Below are 19,006 nucleotides of genomic sequence, written 5' to 3'. Positions count from 1 at the left end.
ACTGCTGCTTTTAGAACACATAACACTTTTAAAGTGTACATTTGCTCTGTTCATAAAGACTAGAGTATCTCCTGTGTGTGATGTCATAACAAACGCCCACATGAGGCTACAAGACATTAGTAAAATTACCGAAGTCAGATTTTCCAACCCAGTTAATGGATCTCTCATTGTCAGATACTAGCTGCCCAACCTAGTTGAAATTTGCCTTGATTACAGACACACAGTCACACACAAATACCTATTAAATGCTGCAGATAAGATGAACTCATCGGTGTTCATGAAAGTGTTACATTTGTACTGGTGGATACAGTCTGAGGAATGGCAGGAACACACAGCAGGCCTACCCTGAGGCATTGGAACAGGTGTATATAGAGCATACAGGAGGAGTTGCCTAGAGGCTTTGAAAATTTTTTTCACATAATTATACTTTTACTTCCCCACAAGAGGAGCTTTCTTATTATCTGTAATACCTTCCTACCCTTAACTCCCCTCCGCAAAGACACACCGTGGTGGTTATTCAAATGCTTAGCAATTACTAAGTAATCCATATATCATGGTCACATTTCTGGAGGTAAATGCAAGGGGAAGTGGTTTAAGTGAGCTGGAGGATGAAGTACCAGATATCTCAATTGGTCATACTGAGATGGATATTAGGTTTAATTAGGAAAATTTTAAAGAATTACTAGGAGACTCCAGAAATCAACCAAATGCACTCTGCAAGAGTTACTGATTTCTTTACAAAGTTAATGCTCAGTCCAGTAAAAAGGAACACATGGTGCCCTGTATTTCATTCACTGTGTTGTTTTCTTTCCTCATGTCCCCATACAAGCACACTGAGGGAGTGCAAAGGAACATTCTAGGTCAGATCAAACTTATTTTCCTTCTCTAAAAGAAGCTTTTTCCATTTGATCTGTTACTAATCAGAGTACTGTTAGATCACTCGTAGTCATCACTAGAATCATAAACATCATATACACTTATTGCAAGTAGCACACCCTGTCTGTGTCAGAGTAACAGGTCTATCTGCAAACACTTTCTTTCCTTCCATTTCAATATTTGCTATATATCAGCTCTATATTTATGGCACAACTAAATCTATATTTCCTTATCCAATAAAAACCTATATCTGATTAAATAAATCATAAGGGAATGCAGAGGTTTCCAAACTTTAGTATGATTGCATTTAATAAACAAAGATTACAGCAAAAAGAAATGGCTAGAATCATGAGTTACAATAAAGCACCTGGGTTAGTCAGTAGAGCTCAATTAAATAGGATGTTCTGATTTTGCTTTACCTGAAATGCACAGTTTGAACGAAAATGGTCCTTAGTCACGATGAAAAATGTGCTCCGAACAAACAGCAAGGTCAGCCCTACAAAGCTGAGGGGGGCTCAACGTTTCCCTCCTTTCCAAAACAGTGGCTAATGCAACAGCAGAAATGGTTCCTCCACCCATAAAAGAATGCTTAATTATTTAAAGGGCTTCATCGCAACACACTATACAGTAGCTAAAGATAAGAAAAAAGCAAAATGATTTTCACTGTAGCTTTCAGTCATTTACTTATCAGGGGAGGGAAAATTTGATATTCTTTAGAGGTGCTGCAAACCCAGTGGTTGCAGCCTTCAAGTAGAAAAGAATAGAGTTCAGCCAGGCACAAAGGTCTCCATAGCAACAGTGAATTTAGACCCCCATTGGCATTATTTATGCAACATTTCATCACAAAAGGACCCTCCCACTGCCCTGACTGGCAAATCCAGCAGCCTTCCAATCAGGATGCTTTTCTTCATTTGCTCTGCCCAGGCTTCAGGCTAGATCATCTCAGAGCAAGCATTCAGAAGGCCTATAAAACACATTCAACCTTTGTTTTCCTCTGCCATGTGTACTGCAGGAAGAAATAACTAAGCTCTCACTTTTTCATCCTCTTAATTTTCTTAACAAAGGAGCTTTGTTTCCGTGCCATCAAAATATTTTCAGACATAATCATTGCATAAAGAGCCATGCTACAGATAATTATTCATATGCCTGCAGCTTCTGTGAACAGTAATTATCCAGTAGAGCTTATACATCAGAATGGTACTGTCAGTGATATCTGTGAAGAAATGACAGAAACTACATGTTTCCATAAAAGATTTGCTGGCACATTTTCTCTGCGTGAATGACTGGTGTAAGATTTAGTACATTGGTTAGCTTCTCAAGCAAGGAATACTGCCTTTTTACATATCACATTTATTTATTTATTTTACATTTGTTGATCAGGCTAGTCTAACTGGATATATGCCCATTTTCAGTAGAGGCCCGGGGAGAAAAGCTCTAATATAGGCAATAGTATCATAACATACAATATATGCAATAGAAGGAAGTTACATTAAATTATTTTAGATCAGACAAAAAATGTGAACAGAGTCGCCTAGAAAAACTTTAGATAACATGTTTTGTTTGTCTTTCGGCTTTTTCCCAGTTAGGGGTTGCCACAGCGGAACTCCGGTCCGCTAATGATTGGCAGTATATTTTTATGAACGCCGAGGTGCCAGCTCGACGTTCAACTTTCAACGAAGAACCACCCATTTACACATGTCTTTCGAATGCCCACCCAACCGCGGGGAGGACATGCAGACTCCACACAGAAGGCAGTCCCCGCACTCCAGCCAAGAGAATCAAACGGGAGAACCTCTTGCTGTGAGGCACCACCGCGGATTAAAAAAAAAACAAACTTTAGATAACATATAAGAAAAAAGAAAAAAAATGTATGGCATGGATGTACTTCGCAAAACAATAAAACAAAATAGTAGAGAAAGATATGCAATCAGCTGGACTAAACAATTTGCACAGTAGAAAGATAGGCAGATAGGCTTAAGACACAGATAGGGATGAAGGCAGACAGACAGAAAGAAAGGAAGGCTGAAATATAGATGTATAAACACATCTGGGACTGATAGATAACCATAAGGACCAAAGACAATAGTGCAGTTTGGACTGCCAAAATTTTCTCGTATAGTTTCTTTGTAAAATGGGCTGTTACAACCTGTATCTCCTTAAATACAGCTTCTGTTGAAATGTAGGGTGAGGAAGTTGCTTAATCTCTGAGGTTATGCAGCTTTGCAGAGAGCTGACCGTTTCCTCCTTTCACTAAGGTGATGGGGCCTTGGAGTAAGACCAGTTCATTCTGGGTGGTACTGGGGTACAAGCCACCCTAAAATGAGGGTTGCATGGTTTGAGACCCTTGCAAAAGGATGAATTATGTTTTTAGGGGGGGGGGTAAGATCTATTTTCAAAGTATTTTTTTAAAGAAGACACATTTAGGTTTATATTGATTTGATAATAGACTAGAACTATCCAGTTTAATAATGCAAGGTTTGAAGGTTGCAAATCCACATGTATATTCTACACTTAATAGTAAGACACTGTTGTGGTACCAGTCCCTGGAGTCCATTCAGTAAAGAATATGAGAAATAAACCCTACATTATTGCAATAGTTCTTATTTTTTTATTTATTTATTTTTTTAAGAGCAAGTGCATTTCTTCCAAGCAAAACAGTAATGTCATGCAAGCAGACTAAAGTAGATAAGGACACTATCCATATAAGGTTCTGGTCATTAACAAACTGCTTGAGATATTTTCTGAGGCTTCATAGGTTCATAGGTGTTTACTAGGCTAATGACCACAAGGGCCTTTTTAAGCCTAGCCATGCATCCCACATCTCTGACAAGTTCTAATACCCTTGATAAGTGTAAGCATGGGCCTGGGAGCTGAACCATTTACAGGTTACCTGTGTCCATTAGAGACATAGGTACCAAGCCAGGGATGAATTTTCGGTTTTCCATCCAGTTGTCCAAGTTGCACTTGAATTGGGCTAGGGAGGAACTCTGTCTTACATGGATGGGGACCCGGTTCCATAGATGTGGCAGCCTCTGGGACACACTCCCATCTCTCCAGCAGGTACCACCCACATCACAGGCAAGGTTCAAGTCCCTAGAACAGGTAATTCTGGTGTCTGTTTGTTTTGTAGATATGCAGGAGGTCCACCAGTGTATAAGGTTGCCGCCATTAGAAGAGGCAAAAACATGACAAAAGTCTTACACTTTTCTTAACCTATTGCCTCACACATTTCTATAAGTAAATGTGCATTGCATTTCTTTCAAAGTTAATAATCATGTGAACAACAATTTTGAAGAAAATGTAAATAGTATGCTAAATGCAAAAGTTAAACAAACTTATAAACATGTTAAAAGATATCTGTAATGTTTAGGCAACTGGTTGCTTTGTTGAAACTATTATACTCAGGAAACAAGGAAATGAAAAAGAATTAGCAATTGTACACTGTTTCTTAAATGTGTACTTCATGATTTTCCTTAACCCAGATTTTATTCATACGTACAACTGCCTGCTAATGGTCACAGAGATTATTCTAATAAAATAATTTTATTACAAATAGGAAATTCAAGTGAAACAGTAAACATTTAGGAAATATATATACTTTAGAAATATGTTAGCTCTCAGAATGAGTCAAAATACTTAAGTACCCACAAAAACTTTATTTCCTGACAAGGACCCTGATTTCCAGATTTCTTCACAGAGACCTTGATTTCCTCTCTGTCATGACAGTTTCCTCACAGGTGACAACCCTATAAGTGGCTAACGTAAAGGATACAGATTTTTAAATAATCTCCCTTACTTTCCCTTGGTGCTGTGTGTACTCTACACCCCAAAGGAAACCTACTTTCCCCAACTTAATGTGTACATCTCCACTTGAGCTGAATCCCCGTGAAACACCCAGCAAAACAGAATGGAACTGAACACACCCCATACAGTAATATAAACCTACTCTACACCCCAAAGGAAACCTGCTTTCCCCATCTTAATGTGTACATCTCCACTTGAGCTGAATCCCCGTGAAACACCCATTGAAACAGAATGGAACTGAACACACCCCATACTGTTATATAAACTTAGTCTACACCCCAAAGGAAACCTGCTTTCCCCATCTTAATGTGTACATCTTCACTTGAGCTGAATCCCCGTGAAACACCCATTGAAACAGAATGGAACTGAACACACCCCATACTGTTATATAAACTTAGTCTACACCCCAAAGGAAACCTGCTTTCCCAACTTAATGTGTACATCTCCACTTCAGCTGAATCCCTGTGAAACATCCAGCGAAACAGAATGGAACTGAACACACCCCATACTGTGATATAAAGTATGTGCTAGCCTACAGTTTGTAATTTATCTGGCTTGCACAGATGTTGGGACCCCCCCCCCCCCGACACACACACACACACACACACACACACACACACACTTTTGCATTCTCTTTTTCTCTCGCTATTTTTTTCTGCCGTCTTTTTCGGCATAATCTTCACTGCACTGATCCATTTCTGGAACTAGATGGCAGTATTCTACAATAATTTTTAAATTTAATCTGCAGAATAAACCTGCTGTCTAGCTCCCGTAGCTTCATACAAATACTACTTAAACCTGGAACTTATATCGGTTCATTTGGTCACTTTTTTTAAAAAAAGTTTTATCATCTAGGTCTTGCATTTCTACCTCAAATACCCTTTGCTGCATCTGTTTTCTCCCCCTATCAGCCTGTATGGAGCCCCCCTGTTTTTACCTGTGTACATACTTACCTTTACTGTTTGTTTTTCTTTCCTCTTATGCTTCTCCCTGCCGGGTCAGGTAGTGCTTCAGTGCGCAGGTCACTAGTTATCTAGACTACCTTTGCAATCCTGCTAACCCCCTCCCCCTCTACCCTGTTACCTGGCTGTGTTCTCTTTCTCCCTCCCACTTTCATGAGACTTTACAAATAGAGGTCAGTAAAGACAAACAAATGCCCTACACTGACCGCCTCAAAAAACTCCAGCTTTACTCTGTAGCATATTGCCTACTCCGAGGTGATCTTTGCCTAACATATAAAGCTATGTCAAACCCAGAGCTGCTGGACATGCTACACCTAAAGAAATCCCAATCCCTCCGAGCTACACACTCTAGGGATCTAAACCTTGTCACCACAATAAACAGGACATGCTGGAGGGATAGATTCCTGTCCCAGAGTCTTCCCATACTCTGGAACAGACTACCCATCTATGTCAAGCAAAGTTCTTCATTAGCACTCTTCAAGAAAAATCTTGATGAGTGGATGGGAAATAGGAAATACACTCCGGGGATCACTTCTGTGTCTCTGCTCAACAGTGGCACAGGAAAATAACTTTCTTGGTTGGCGTAAGCAGGGAACCCTGTTGGCTAGGCTTACGTTGGCCCTTGGGCTGATAGCCTAGTATCTACCTATGAACCTATGACTGGTGCCATTTTTAAATAATCTCCCTTACTCTCTCTTTCGCCGCTGTGTGCTTGCTGGTAAGCATTTGTTTCTTGCATTACTAGATTTTGTAGAATATTCAACCTCCTCTGCTAGAATAATTGTCATATACTGCTGTTTTCTACTTATAGTCTTATTAAATGCCTTGAATGATATTAGTATGTTATAACATTATTTCATTAATGCTGGTAACTGTTGTTGTTCTACAATGAGGCTTGCTTATCTCATATCACTGTATTCGCCCACTATGGCTATTTCGCTTGTAGGTGGAAAATTCAGATTGTGAAGTCAACTCAACCTTCATCCCTGCCTGATCTCCCTGTAACACTGTACTCAAACAAATGTATATCATTTAATGTCCTGTAAGCTATGTAGCTGTGTATACTGATGTTGCTTACAATGAATTGCAAGACCTACGGTTGCATTAATTAGTGCCTAGGGTACACTGTTGTTTGGTCAGCTGGATGTCGTTAGCTTTTGGGCTTACTAGGAAAGAGCATGAACTGCTCGCATATATTACCTTTGTTGTTACCTTTGAATCCTAGAATCTGCATCTGATCGCTAATAGCCTGTTTTAATGTTTGAACCTGTAGGGTTGGTTATTCAGGGAATATTTGTCTCTTTGTGCTATAAAACTCATTTTACTACTTTCATAACTCTTTGCACTGTTTTTCTCGCATTTTCCTCTCACCTCTCCATCTACACCTAACTCCGTCTGCTCACTACTTTGTTTCACCACATATCCTACTCCCATCACTTCATCCTGACTCTCCTTTATTCACCTCTCCCCGCTTTTTTATTTTCATTTCTCTCTCTTCCCTTTCTTGTATCTACTACACCTGTTCTCCTAGCTTATAACTCTGTTGTTTCTTCTCTTTTTCAACCTACTCTACACCCCAAAGGAAACCTCCTAGCTTATAACTGTATTCATAGGTTCATAGTTGTGTACTAGGCTAATAGCCCTGGAGCCTTTACAAGCCTAGCCCATAGAAGTGCCCTGGCATCATGCTGCCCAACGTTAGTTCTAAGTGCCTCTATCAAGTAGAGCCACTGATGTAATCCCCGGGGTGAACTTTCTATTTCCCATCCACTCATCAAGATTTCTCTTGAAGAGGGCCAGTGAGGTGCTCTGCTTGACATGTATGGGAATTCTATTCCACAGCATGGGCAGTCTCTGGGTTATGAACCTGTCCCTCCAGCATCTTCTGTTGATTGTGGTAATGAGGCTGAGGTCTCTGGAGCGTGTGGTGTGGAGGGATTGGGATTTCTTTAGATGTAGCATTTCTAACAGAGCTGGGACAGACATGGCTTTGTAAGTCAAGCAGAGATTGCCTCTTAGTAGACAATATGAGACAGAGAATAGCTGGAGTTGTTTGAGTCTGTCCATGTAGGACATGTGTTTAAGGCCTAGGATCCTCTTTGTGAGGTACTTTTGTGGCCTTTCCAGCTGCTGCATGTGTATAGTGAGGTACATACCAAATGGGGCATTATACTCAATGACTGGCCTAATGAGGGAAGAGTAGAGAGAGATGATGACCTCTTTCTTCCTGGATGCAAAACCCTTGGTAATGAGATGTGCCACATTGAATGACTTTGTCCACAGTGGCAATGTGGTGGTCGAAGGAGAGGTTGCTGTCTACCTGTGTCCTCAGATCTCTTATAACGCCTTCAGTGTTCATTGGGCTCCCATCGATGTGGTAATTAGTAGGAACTGAGTTTTCCCAAAGGGGATGGCAAAGCATTTTTTGGCATTAAGCTTATTGCCATGGTTTCGACACCAGTCATTGGTCTCAGTGAGACCTTTCTGTAGGATGTCTACATCACTTGGGGAGTTAATAATGGCTCCCAGCTTTCAGTGGTCTGTGAACCTGGTCAGCCAGAGTCCCTCCGTGTTGCCCTGGACGTCTGACTTGCAGTCTGCTATTTTCACACTGTGGGTTCTATCTGTGAGCCAATTTGCAACCCACCTTGTGATATAGGGGTTGATGCCTAGTTTGGTAAGTTTATCAATAATTCTTAAGTGGGGAATGGTATCAAAGGCCTTGGCCAGATTGAGGTAGGCTGTATGAACTGCCTTGCCCTCATCCACAGCTCTGGTGACTGACTCAAAGAAGTCAACCAGGTTGAGTAGCCATGATCCACCTTTCACAAAACCAAATTGCGTGGGATCTAGAGTTTGGAGATTCCCTATATCCTTGTTAATTAGGACCATGATGATGCACTCCATAGCCTTATATATCAGACTTGTCAGGCTAATGGTGCGATAATTCGCCAGGTCTGTAGTCGCTCCCCCTTTATGGAGAGGGATAACTGTAGTAGTGTGCCATTTTGTAGGGACAAAGCCTGAGGTGAGGCTGTGATTGAATAGGGCACACAGGTCTGGTTGCAGTTCACTTTGTAGTTCATGTAGAACACATCCCGGGATATTGTCATGTCCCACGGAAGCTGTATTGTTGGCTTTGGACAATGCAGCTTTAATATGTGCTGCAGTAATGCTAGGTACCTGGCATTCCTCTGGTATTGTGATTGGTCTTTTAGGGGAGGAGAGAGGGGTAAAGTTGCCACTGAATCTGTCAGCCAGTATGTTGGTAATATCTGTTGGCTCAGTATTGGAGGTACCATTGTGCAGTAACTCAGAGCAAACCTGGACACTGACATGGAGATTCTTGATATAACTATAGAAGACTTTGTGGTTGTTTTTAGTGTCTAGCACAGTTCTGCCTTCATAGCTGCCTTTAGAGGTTTTGATGGGAGATCTCAACTTTTTTTTAGGCTAAAGTCTTGGGACTTCACCTTTTCTGCAACAGTTTCTTCCTTCTGTTGTAGAGTTTATTAATGGCAGGGGACCACCAGATTGCCTTCCTTTTTTGGAGAAGAACATCTGTGTGTGTTTCTTCTGTTTTCAGCCTACTCTACACCCCAAAGGAAACCTGCTTTCTCCAACTTAATGTGTACATCTCCACTTGAGCTGAATCCCTGTGAAACACCCAGTGAAATAGAATGGAACTGAACACACCCCATACTGTAATATAAAGTAGGTGCTAATGTTACCATAAGAAAATAAATCTTTGAGTTTGTAATTTATCTGGCTTGCACACACACTGGAACCCCCCCCCCCCTTTTGCATTCTCTTTTTCTCTATTTTTTTTTCTGCCAACTTTTTTGGCATTATCCTCACTGCAGTGATCCATTTCTGCCACTAGATGGCAGTATTTAACAAGAATTTTTAAATTTAATCTGCAGAATAAACCTGCTCTATAGCTCCCGTAGTTATATATAAATGCTACCTAAACCTGGAATGTATGTCAGTTAATTTGGACACTTTTTTTCTTTACATTTTTACTATCTACGTCTTGCATTTCTACCTCAAATACCCTTGCTGCATCTGTTTTTTTTCTCCCTACCAGCCTGCATAGAGATCCCTGTTTTTACCTGTGTACTTAATTACCTTCACTGTTTGTTTTTCTTTCCTCTTCTGCTTCTCCCTGCTATGTCAGAATTCACTTTGTTCACCCTAGCTATGCTTGGGCTCACTCTGCTGCCCTATCCTACCCCCATTCCCACCCACCCCCACTTTCATTACAAATATAGTCCCTCAACTCCTCCTTTTCCCTTTCTGACCACTCTCATTACCCACCCAATTCCAACCATCTAACATCAACCCCTCCCACCTTTTTTACTCCCTCTTTCCTCCTCCACTACTCTCCTACATTTTATCCATACCTTACAACCCTTACTGTTAGCAACAGTCACCCAGCTGCATCACTAATATGCCACCTTACTACCTCCTGATCCCTCTTCTCCTCCTACTATTGCTATCAACAGCTTACCACATACCATTACATTACACAGCACCAACACCAACTCTTTCTACCAGCCACTACACACATATCTACCCCCATACACTCCTTATCTCTCCCTACTTATTTCCCAGCTCTCCCACCTACCTTTTCTCTGTAAAGACATATCCCAATGATTAACTTTCCACTTGTATAAAGCACAACAGTCCCTTTACTCTAAACCTACTCTCCTTGTTGCTCACTTTCTTTGATACACTACTCCTGGATGGCGATATCCACCCTAACACTGGGCCACCCATCTCTACCTCTCACAATCACATACCCCCATCCACACCTTCTCCTGCACAGGCCCAAGTCCATAGCTCATCACCTACATACCTAAATTTCTACTCTCTTAATATCCAAAGCATAGTCAATAAAACTACAAAACTCCACTTCCTCCAAATCTTAACCCATTCTGAAACCTGGTTAAAGCCTCATATCTCTAATACAGAAATTCTGCCCCAGGCAATAATATCTTCCGAACAGACCGAACTAACAAAAGAGGTGGAGGTTTTGCCATCCTCTACTCAAACCAGCTTACTCTCTCTCCACTGTCACCCCCCCCCCCGTCCTTGCTTCGTTCCTGCAGAAATACTAATTGTAAACTATAATCCCAACCCCTATAAGAAAATTGCCATTGTATCTGTATACATCCCCCCAGATAACAACATTGTTATTCTTGAAAACTTCATTTCCTGGCTCACCCTAAATGTTCCCTATGAAACCATTATACTCAGCGATGTTAATATGGATTGAACCTCACTTTCCTCATCATCCCCTTCTCACAGTCTCAACCTGTATGGCTTCCACCATCTGATATCCTCCCCTACTAGGAATCACAATAACTCTTTCTCTAGATCCATAATAGACTGGATCTTTACTTCATATCCTAAGCTCTACCATAGCCCTGGTACTTTGCCTAACTCTCTAAGTGACCATTCCCCTATCTACATCCATAGATACTCCCAACACCCTCCCAAAGAACACCTTTACAGGGAATCCTGCAATCTGACTCACTTTAACCCAGGCAAATTCAACTCCACCCTGTCCAACATAAATTGGTCCTTCCTAAACAACATTAATGCTATAACTACTTTCAATAAGTTATTCCTAGATGTGTTAACCTCTATGGCACCTTTCAGAAAAATCAGGGTAATATCAAAATGTGCACCCTGGTTAACTAAGCAAACACACTTTACCATGCATTAAAAGGGATACTGCCTGCAAAACTTGGGTCAACAATAAAACACCTCCCTTACTACAGTGTTACAAAGAATTCAGAAACATGTATAAAAAAATTAGTCATCAAAGATAAAAAACTTTTTTTGCTTCCAACTAAAATAACCCACAAAAACGTCCTAAAAAATTCTTGTCTACAGTCAACAACATCCTCCACCCTGGTAAGCCTCCTACCCCTAGCCCTTTCTCCCTTAACACTGCCTCAGAGACTGCAGCCCTTTTAAATAATTACTTTACAGAAACAATCCAAAAATTAACCCAAAATGCTATCACAGACTCTTCTACACCTTTATATCCCACTCCTCCTTCCTCAAATACATTCTCCCTCCAACCAGTTCCCACTGCCTTCATTAAATCCCAACTGGGTAAACTTAAGCCCTGCTCTGCCTCTGTTGATAATCTACCTCCATACTTTCTCAAAATTGCAGCTAGTTTTATCGCTTACCCTGTCTCGATTCTTATAAATCACTCTATTACTAAATCTCTTGTCCAAGAATTATGGAAATCTTTCTACACTATCCCTCTCCACAAAGGAGGGAACTCTACTGAGCCATCCAACTATTGCCTTATTGCTATACTACCCCCCCTTTAAAAATTTCTAGAAAAATGTGTCCACATTCAACTAAACACCTGCTTGATAATAAACTTCTTACTCCCACACAACATGGCTTTAGACCCCACAACAGCACATCAACAGCACTAATATTTTTCACATAAACAGTAGCAGAAGCCTGCAACAACAACCTACTAGTTTTCTGTTTATTCCTTGACCTCTCCAAAGCATTTGATAGTCTCCCACTCTAAACTGATAACTGAGCTTCATGACCTCCACCTCTTGTCCCCCACCATAAACTGGTTCTCCAGCTACTTAGCTAATAGAAAACAATCCATACACTGGCAAAATATCACCTCCCCTTTTCTTCCTGTCAACATATGTGTCCCCCAAGGCTCTATTCTGGGTCCCCTCTTGTTCAATATCTTTACTAATAGTTTATCCTCTGCTACCAACCTCTCCACACTGTTACAATATGCTGATGACTCTACCCTTATTACCAACATCCATAGTATTCCAGACCTCCTCACTCTTACCCAAGACACCTTTGCTTCTGTAGAAACCTAGTTCAACAATAATCAACTTATACTAAACCCTAAAAAAAAAACTAAACTTCTACTTTTCCTTCCAAAACAACTTGCACAACATAAATCTACTTTCTTTATTACCTCCCTTAACAACACCATGATCAAACCAGAACCCCATACTAAATTAATAGGTGTCATAATCGATGACAAACTAAAATTCGACATACATATCCATCAAAGCATAAGAAAAAAACCCAGAAACTTGGTGTCCTATACTGTAATCACAAATTTCTTCCTCCCTCCTCCATACCCTAACTTGCACAATCTCTCCTATTATTTTGCCTTCTGTACACAGCACCAGTCCTCACCAACGTTCAGAAATCACTTCTCTCCATATTAGATCAAATTTACAATAAAATTGTTAGATTTGCCTGTAATCTTCCCCACAAATCTCATCACTGCCTCGCCCTTAAGTCTCTACAATGGCCTGAATTCCTAAAACAACTACTTCTGTCACAACTGCATATTGCACACTCAGTTCTCTACATTCCCACCTTCTGTCCATCCATCTCTAATATTGTATCTCAATATAACCCTCGATGTCAACTTTGCACATCTGACAAACATCTCATAGACACATACAAACTATCAAAACATATCAGTAAGTTCCTATATAAATAGTCTGTTGCTCATACTTGGAACTCCCTTCCACTTAAAAACAGAAATATTCCCCATAAGCTCCAATTCAAACTGGAACTCAAACACTACCTTCAAAAAAACAGGTCTTGCCCATGCCAAGCTCCAACCTGACTTATAAGTGCTTTTTTCTTAGCTCTACTTTAGATCACCCTAATGTGTCTTTTCCTCTCCTCTAATCTCTCTGTTTCTCCCCCCTGCTTTTTTCTCTCTACCCTCTTTTCCTTCTTCCTTTTACCTTTACTCTTTGTTTCTTCCTCCTCTTTCTTTCTTCTTATCCTCTTTTTCATTCTTCCTTCTTATTATAACTATTACTGTTCTACATCTATATTCTTTGTCTCTTGTAAATACTGCTGTACTTGACTTATCCTTGCTTTTTATCATGATTGATTTTAATATAGTGTACAAATGTATTCTGTGTTTTTTCTTTTTTTTCAACTGAATGTAATACTTCTGGTCAATTTACTTAATGTAATAGTAAAACACACAAACCAACATGATTCTTCATGTTTCAGGCTCACATAAACAAGCAAACAATTCCAAGTACACTAGTGAACCCAAAAATGGCAGACTGCTCCAGTTCTTCAAATCTCTTTATTCACAAAGGTATGAATGCTTTTGCAGGTTGTACTGCTTCATCAGAATACAAACGAGAATAAAAAAGACTGCATTACATACTGTAATAAAAATAAATAAATCACATGATGCATTTCACTTAACTCTAAAAGGGACACAGTCCTAACAATACATAGCATTATGCACACTGACTAAAAACATATAAAATTAATAAAAACAATACATCTGAGTATAAACTCCTTTTAAAGCTGTGTAGCTACTGTTTTAAAAGGAGTTTATACTCATATTAGATATATTGTTTTTATTGGGCGGCCATGGTGGTGCAGCAGTTAGCGTTGCTGCCTCACAGCAAGAGGTTCTCTGGTTCGATTCTTGGCTGGAGTGCCTTCTGTGCGGAGTCTGCATGTCCTCCCTGTGGTCGCGTGGGTTTTCTTCGTGTGCTCCGGTTTCCTCCCACATCCCAAAGACATGCTGTAGGTGGCTTGGACACACTAAATTGGCCCTAGGCATGAGTGCGTGTGTGTGTATGCCTTCAGTGGAAGGTTGGGTGCCGGGCTGGCAAGTCGACACTGTAAAACTCCACTGCCAATCATGAGCGGACAGGTGATCCGTTGTGGCGACCCCTAACCGGGAAAAGCCGAAAGAAGCTATATTGTTTTTATTAATTTTATATGTTTTTGGTCAGTGTGCATAATGCTATGTATTGTTAGGACTGTGTCCTTTTTAGAGTTAAGTGAAATGCATCATGTGATTTGTTTATTAGAGTATGTAATGCAGTCTTTTTTATTCTCGTTATAATCTCGAGTACAATGCCCCCTCTGGCATGTATCTGTTCAGACACATGCAATAACTGAATGCCCACAGAGATACCTTGCTAAAAGGATACAAGGTCTAAACAATTTGTCCTACATGAACCAGCTCAAAGCCCTGTCACTATACATGGCATCCTACAAACTGCTAAGAGGTGACTTGTGTCTAGCATACAAGGCATTCATCAACCCAGTATTGATGGATTTATTGCACATCAAGTCAAATAGCATCAAAGTACTCAGTCTAGTGATCTAAACCTCTTCTGCAACATCATAAGAATGGTTTGGAGGGACAGGTATATTGCACAGAGGATACCACTTCTCTAGAACAGACTCCTCATCCACATAAAACAAAGCTTATCCCTGTCCATATTCAAGTGCACCTTGGATTCATGGATGGAAAGCAGAAAATATACTCCAGGACTGCCCTTTGTAATGCTAATGGACATGCAGCTCCTAAATGCTTTATTCCATGCATGAGTCTATTTGAATTATTAATGGTATTATCCCAATTATTCATACTTTGGGGAATATATCATTTTCGGTCATGGGATGTGTATGGCCAATCTAACACCAAATGGGATAGGTTAATTCAAGCAGCAGCAGAGAAGTTAGCTGCACTTAAAATGGCCCGCAAGGGTAGCTAGCCTAATACTTGCCTATGACCTTATTCTATTTAGGTGAAGGAGTTCAAAGACTGCTGGGTAATTCAGAAATCACCCCTCAGGAGTCTGTATGACACTGAATAGAGCAACAGAGCTTTTAGTCTATCAGAGTAACTAAGGGTACTGAGACACATACCTCTCAACTGTACAGATTTTCACAGAATGTCCAGATTTTTGCCTCATATTTTTGGTCCATTTTTCATGAAATTGTGGTTTTCTGGCAAACTAGTGGCAAATCATTAAACACTGAAGTAAGAAAATAATGACAGAGATTTGAGTTTCAGACTTCATACTCTTCAGAAAATTCATGCTAATGCAAAACCTGTTATCCTATCAACTTTCTAAGTTTGTAAGAGCAGTATTTAAAAATTGTCCATGTTTTTGGGCCCTTGTCCCACTTTTATTTGTTGCTTTCTCCAGATTTCTTGCTCTAAGAGGTTGAGAAGTATAGGGCACATGCGATCTATTATTTTTGTTTCTTTTATTATTCTTTTGTTCGGCACCTGGTGAAATAGAGGACAATCAGTTGATTTGTCACAGGTGCCAAGCAAGTCTGTTCAGGCATTGTAGTGTGCATATATGGCACTGATATTACAGCTGCATGTTTGTTTGGCACCTGCTTCATTGACCATGTTTGCATTTCTGCTAATTGTTCTAACCTTCATATATTTCTTTGCCCTGATCTGTGTGACACATCACTTGGCAGTGTAGACTGAAATGTTGAATTGCCCATCCTATCAAAAGCCATCATGACCAGTGGCATGGTGATGCTGACTGTGCTGAAAACAGCTGTCCCAAAATATCACAAATGTCAGTCTACTTTGGACTTGATCAGTTGCCAGTTTTCCTTGTCATGTTTATGACCATCCCCCTATCATTCCTACACAATGCCCTTGTAAGTTTGCCATGCCATACTTTTCAATGTCCATTCCAACTCTCCTGCCTGTACCAGTTTCACCTGACATACCACGGACAAGTGTATATATGCTGTTGGATGATATCTTATGTCACAGTATATTATTACCACCACTGGGTTTCCAAGTCCGTTATGTATTGCTTTTGGACATATGTGCATGTGCGTACATGGCAGGAAATCCAAGGTGATAAGCAGGGCACTGTCTGATAGGCTATGTATGTCACCATTGGGGAAGCACACAGTTGCTGCTGACTTCAGGCTCATGGGATTGTTCAGCATAGCTTCACTACACCTTGCAGTGACACTGTTTGTAACTCATACACTAATCACATGCCCTAAACACAGAGGTAACTGATTAGGTGTCATTTAATCTTGAACCTCTGTTGCACACAAACTGCTGTAGTACATTTTTATCTAGCCTACACATTGTTTTTTGTTTGTCATTGCATACATTTTTTGTAACTTTTACTGCTCTCCGCCTGTCAACCTTCAACCCTCCCAAATTCATTCCCTGGAGGTGAGGATCATCCTCCAATCTGCTTGGATAAGAGCTTTTTAAGGCCATCACCCAGCAGATACTGGGATGCTTATGTTCTTGCTGGCATCCTGGTACGTGGCAGCATTTTCTTCTATTATGGCTCTACCCCTCTACTGGTAGTGACATATACACCTGCATTATTGCAGGGACTGCCTATGCCTTCACCATGTTTAGGCATAAGCACTTCTTCACAAGCAGAACAGGAGCTCATGTAACTAGTTTAGGCATGTTGATGTTTGCCCTTTTCTGTACTGGCCCCTGCTTTCAGCCCTCATGAAACCTGCATCCTATAACACTGGAGAGAGACAGGTATAGCTAGCGAATAGCTCCCCCAGGATAGACACCATCCATCCTTCCTCTCAGCAGTATTGGTCACCAGAGAAGCTGAATGATCTTGGGTCATCTTTGCAGTAGTCAGTGCTTTATCCATCTATGCCGCTGCATACACAACAGCATTCAATACCTCCAGGAGCTGCACTGCCACCTAGTATAACTCACATTACTGATTACTGCTTTTGTTTTTGTTTTGATTGCTGTCTTCCTTTTTTTTTTTCATTTGTTGTTTTCTTTGTCTCCATTTATATTGAAGTTTTATGCAGTGTCTGTTACTGCATTAGATTTTATGTGACAGGGACCACCGCACTGTGGGCACCTGCCTTCCCATCACCTGCTGGGATCACTAACTGTTTCTAAGCTAACCTTTCTGCAGGGGTTATGTAAGTGATCCGGGGGGTTTGGCCTGTTGGCTTTCTGGTGCCCTATGGTTGTCTGTCCCCTGCAGAAGCCTTAAGCTATCTCTCTGGGCCACCACAAGTAAATCCTGCTATGTCACCTGGCAAGAGGTGAAAACCCTGGCCCCCTTTCTGGTGGATTGTCAGTTGGGCATCTACATTGACAGCCCAAGGTGTGTATTTACATGTGACTGACAGAGGTGCACAACTCTCAGAACCTGACTAGCAGTAGCTGGGCCCATCCACTAGGATGGTCATGCAAGTGACTAACCTCAGGTTGGGTACAGCACTGGGCAGCATGTCAGTCAGAACACCCTATTCTAGGTAATGATGTTCCCCATCCTTCTGTATAATTTTCTACACCAGTTTGTAGTCCAGTCATCCCTGTCATCAAATTCCCTCCCTCTATTTGTCTTATGTCTATGTTCCTCCTATCATTTGTGTCAGCGGTTCTCTTGTTGATCTTTGTCTGTTGTGTTTGTCTGTCTGTCCATGCTGGCATTTCTAATCTATCTTTCTTGTTCTTATCTTCCCCTTGGTACCTTCTACCTCTACCCTTCTTGAAAATATGGAAAAATGTGCACCTGTCCCCAAAAATAAAAAATACCCTTACTTCTCCACCGTATCGTACTCTTCCTGTCTCTTTGTCCTACCATGTACTCTTCTGTTTACAATTTCACTTTCTGCCTGCACTAGACATGCATTTCCTTTCAGTTTATAATATAAATACAGAAGAGAGTGTGCTGCATAACCATTAGCTAGGCTACCACCTGCGCTCATGGTACATCACAGAGTGTATGAATGCCTGTTGTCACAAGCATGCTGCATGCACACTAGTGCATCATCTTGAGCATGCTACATACACACTAGTGCATCATCATCTTGAGCATATGCTACATACACATTGTTGCATCATCATGAAGATGCTACATGCACACTAGTGCATCCTCACGAGCATGCTACATGCATACTAGTGCAACATCATCATAAGCATGCTATGTGCACACTAGTGCATCATCATGAACATGATACATGTACACTAGTGCATCATCATGAGCAGTAGTGCAGTCCTTATCATGATATGACCTGTTTCCATCAGTGACTTCCATTTATTCTGACCCAATCAGCTTCAGGCCACATTGTGCTACTTTGTCTGTGCTATTTAACCCTTATGCAGCCAGGTAAGCGATATCTTTGAATCTGGCCCACTGTAGTTATTTCAGAAAAACACTTTCATGCAGCTTTCAAGTCCATCTCAGAAAAATTGGTATAGAAGCTGATTTGTATACAAAATCTCCCTAGTGGATCATGAGTAATTATATAAATAACCACCATTCAATAGTCAAAATCTAGGTGAGAGAAAGGTCATGCATGGTAACTGGAGTGTTAAAAGTGTTTACTAAATGAAGTTGCATTACATATTGTAAATGCAAAATATGTGCTTAAGTAAAATTAGTAAAACTGATCCAGAGTATTTCACAATATTCTGTAAACTTCGCAGCGTATTTGTATTTTTCAGATTGCCATTACAGAACCTACAGAGAGCTCACAAGGAAGTATAGGCTATTTGCTCGCAGAACTTATTTAAAGTG

At 40.6% G+C, this 19,006-nt stretch overlaps 1 protein-coding gene across 3 annotated transcripts in view; it reads right to left on the bottom strand.

Moving 5' to 3' along the window:
- CTNND2 (catenin delta 2) overlaps positions 1-19,006 on the bottom strand; it is a 6,416,678-nt gene that overhangs the window by 4,119,134 nt on the left and 2,278,538 nt on the right. Inside the window, exon 1 of one of the 3 annotated variants that reach the window (XM_044064923.1) lies at positions 1,296-1,638. The exons of the other annotated variants lie outside the window; for them this stretch is intronic. The gene's annotated coding sequence lies outside the window, so the exon portion shown is untranslated. Of the gene's footprint in view, positions 1-1,295; positions 1,639-19,006 lie in introns of those variants that run through there. 3 annotated transcript variants of the gene reach the window in all.

The sequence above is a fragment of the Protopterus annectens genome, chromosome 3.part0 (assembly GCF_019279795.1).
Source record: "Protopterus annectens isolate FY-2018-M chromosome 3.part0, PAN1.0, whole genome shotgun sequence".
In the NCBI taxonomy this organism is placed as follows: Eukaryota; Metazoa; Chordata; order Ceratodontiformes; family Protopteridae; genus Protopterus; species Protopterus annectens.
Note: the sequence above shows the minus strand (reverse complement) of the source record. Positions and strands in the feature narration are given on the sequence as shown.